The following is a 3,623-nucleotide window of genomic DNA, read 5'->3' as shown; positions in this document are numbered from 1 at the left end:
ACACGAAGGGGAGGGAAGGCAGCATAAAGGCAGGGGTACCAAGCAGGTTCCCGCTGAGAGCCGGAGCTCCACACCCCTGGCTCTGGGGACAGAGGAGCACGCCTCTCAGTCACCCCTGGACGTGCGAGGTGGAGGTGGGGGGGCGGGGAGGAGGGGTAGATGCTACCCCCATCAACCACTGGGAACTCTCCTGGAGGGGGAATTGCTCAGGACCCGCCTGCTGCAGGCCTGGGCAATGAGGCGCCTGTGACCAGAGGAAGCCTCAGGAGAGGGGCAGGTGCTGACATCTGGAGATGGGCTGGCGTGCCTGGAAGTGGTAAGGGTGGGGGTATGGGTGGGCACCCATTCTTCCTCAGGCATACAGTGGGAGAGTCCTACAGACTTGGGTGTGAGTCTGGTGCTGCAGCCCTCCTAGGCATGTGCCGTGTGCCGTGTGCCATGTGCCATGTGCCGTGTGCCATGTGCCGAGTGGCTGTGGGCAGGTCCCTTCACCCCTGAGGCCTCAGTGTCCTCATTCCCAGAGCCCGGCCCCAGCAGAGCTGGCCTCACAGGTCCCGGAGAAGATGGAGGTGATCTGCAGGAAGCGCAGCAGATGGCCCAGCGACCACCGCACCTGGCACCGAGGGAGCTAGGGGTCACCCAGCGGGCAGCTCTGCAGCTGTCAAGGCCTGTGGAAGGCAGCGCCTGCCCCCTCCTCTCCCGCCTCCTCCCCGGGAGCTACAGAGCCGGGTTTGGAGGTAAAGCTGTAAACAGGGCAGATGTGGCATCCATCTTTTTGACAGCACTGCCAGCCAGGTGATGGCTGAGCGGAGGAAGGCCCGGTTTATGAGGAAATAGGAGGAATTTACTGCTCGCTGCTCCCGGGGGCCAGGAGCTCGGAGCGGGAGGGCGGCTGCGTGGCAGCTGGGGATGTGAGGACGATGCGGATCACCCAGCCTGTGATAACAGCAATAGGAGTAGCGGCTAATGCTTGTATAGCATTTATCACTTCGCATTGAATCCTCACAGCAACCCATTTTACAGATGAGGAAACTGAGGCATAGAGAAGTTAAAGACTTGCCCAAGGGCACAAGGTAATCAGTAGCAGAGCTGAGGGTTGAACCCAAACTGTCTGACTCCAGAGATGTTTGCCTTGGGCCAGCGGATGTCCTGCCCCCAGGGCCTGCCTGGCTATTCCAGCCGGCTTTGCAGGGCCTTCCCACCTCTACATTCCCAAAGGAACCCGAGGGGAAGGGAAGGGCGACCACGTTTGGAATTACCTACTGTGTGCCAGGCTGTGCCACCCATTAGATGAACTCACAGTTACTCAAGCCACCAGCTAGACGGCTTCCCCTCCAGGCCCTTCCCCTCATTGCTGCTTCTCACTTGTTCAATCAGCGTTTGCTAAGAGGCTGTGTGGCCAGCCTTGTGCTGGGCTTGGGGATGGGGCCAGACCTGCCCCTAAACTCCCCCTGCAGGTGGGGGACAATGTGACCTTGCAGACAGGTGGGGTACGCTGGGCCTCCCAGCAGTCAGAGCCGTGGGCCTCCTGGGAGGAACTAACGGTGAGGCCAGAGGGGGCAGGACCAGGGGCCTCTTGGACGGGATGGGGAGTGCTGGGGACTCGCACCTTTACACTGAGGCCAGAAGTCCTCACTGAGAGGTGAGGCTTGAGCAAAGACCTAAAGGCATGAGCGAGTGAGGCATGTGGAGACCTGGGGAAGATGGTGCCAGGCAGAAGACACAGCTTGTGCAAAGGCCCTGAGGTAGGCTCATGCCTGGCAAGTTAGGGGGCAGTGAGGAGGCCCCTGCGGGTGAAGAGAGAGCGGCAGGTAGTTGGGGGGTGGGGGCGGCAGATTGTGTGGGCCTTGTAGACAGTTTGTAAGGATTCTGTCTCACACAGACTGAGAACAGGCCATTGCGGGGTTTGAAGGAGGGCGAGGTTAATCTGAATGACCATATGCTTGTTTGAATGTCATGCTAATGGTGCGTTACACATATTTTGTGTGTTTATTTGTACATTGTGTACACAGACATGCATACAGATGTGTTCAGATGCGTGCCGGTTTGTGTGTTGCACGTCTATATGTGTCGATATGAAAGCATGTGGGTGTATATCTGGTTGGTTTTGTTAGTGCCCAGCAGGTGGCAGATCTGCAGGGGCGGAGTCTCCTGGGTCCAGGCCACTGGGGAGAAGATGGGCTGGCGCCTGGGCGGGGAGTTGGGGTCTCCAGGGGGCGGGGCCGAGCTAATTTAGGGTTCGGTCCCAGAAGGTTTGAGGGCTTGGGTGGTAGAAACCTCTGTAGTCTGACGCCACTGCGTGGGGGAAGGGGCTCCTAGTTCTCGGCCTGTGGCTGCCTTGGGGTTCATCTGGAGCCGCAGAACTGAACCGACCCCAGCTGCCCTGTGGACTCCGGTTGGACCCCCAGGAGTGCCTGGCTCTGTCTGAGCAGGTGGATAGAGCGGTAAACACGAGTCAGAAACCTCTTGGCGTTTTTAATCTAACGGGGAGACTGACAGTCAACACGACCAGTAAGTAAATACTGTATAGACTATGCCAGAGGAAAAGGTGCAGTAGGAACAAAAGAACATAAGAAAGAGGACGCCTCCCAGCAAAGGTAGCGCGTGGGCAGGTCCTGAGGATTCAGGACGGAGTGAACCGGGCGGACAGGACAACGGTCCGTCTCACAGACTCAGTTTCCCAGGCAGAAGGTGGCAGAGCAGGATTTGAACTCAGCTGTGAGCTCGAGGCCCTCAGGCCCCTGGGGTTGCCCTCGTGGTTTGGATGTGGGTCCTTGTGTGCTCCTGGTCTGGGCAGTTGGGCAGCAGGCCTGGGCTCAGTGACGTTGGGAGGCCCGGTGCCCTCCCTGAGAGGTGCCTGTGCAAGGATGGCGGACTCCCTCCCATTCCTCCTGGGCTGGTCGGTGCGGCTGGGAGGGGCCAGGTGACCAAGGCGGGCAGGAAGGCCCCAGGGACATGCATGAATACTAGGCAGTGGCAGCACACTAGTGCCAGGAGAGGCGGGGATGATGACGCGAGCGGGCAGGTGGGGAGCATGCTGCCCTCTGGTGGCCAGGGCTCACGGAATCGTGGCCACTTAGGACTGGATATCCCCCACGGCCCGGGCAGGTTCCTATGCGGGTGGAGGTGGCAGGGTGTGTGCTCGCACGTGTGTGTGTGACTGTGTACACGAGTCGGTATGTCTAAGGGAGAAGGGGCGTGTGGGTGCTGTGTTCCTCGGTGAGCTAATAACCATGCACACCCCTTCACAGCGCATCTGCTATGTTTTGGAACTTTAAAGCCGTCGTCTCATGTCACCCTCACAGTAGCTCTAGGGACTTTTATGATCCCGTATCACGGAGGAGAATATGGAGAGTCAGAGAGCCCAGGCACCGTGTCCAGGGCTGCACAGCAAATGCTTCATCGGGCAGGAGTCAGGGCAGAGGTGCCAGGAGTCCCAATGTGTCTGGGCGTGGCAGGCCGAGCCCTCCTGGGCAGGGTGACCGTGCATCCTGCTTATTCTCTGTGAGTGTGTGTGTGAGTGTGTGTGTGTGTGTGTGTGTGTGTGTGTGTGTGTGTGAGTGTGTGTGTGTGTGAGTGTGTGTGTGTGAGCGTGTGTGTGTTTGTGTGCGCGCTGCGGGGGG

At 59.2% G+C, this 3,623-nt stretch overlaps 1 protein-coding gene across 2 annotated transcripts in view; it reads left to right on the top strand.

The window, feature by feature from the left end:
• GRM4 (glutamate receptor, metabotropic 4) overlaps window positions 1-3,623 on the top strand; it is a 109,872-nt gene that overhangs the window by 75,370 nt on the left and 30,879 nt on the right. The gene's annotated exons all lie outside the window — the stretch shown is intronic.

The sequence above is a fragment of the Myotis davidii genome, unplaced genomic scaffold, assembly GCF_000327345.1.
Source record: "Myotis davidii unplaced genomic scaffold, ASM32734v1 scaffold1073, whole genome shotgun sequence".
Taxonomy (NCBI): Eukaryota; Metazoa; Chordata; class Mammalia; order Chiroptera; family Vespertilionidae; genus Myotis; species Myotis davidii.
This window is presented reverse-complemented; position numbering and strand designations above follow the sequence as displayed.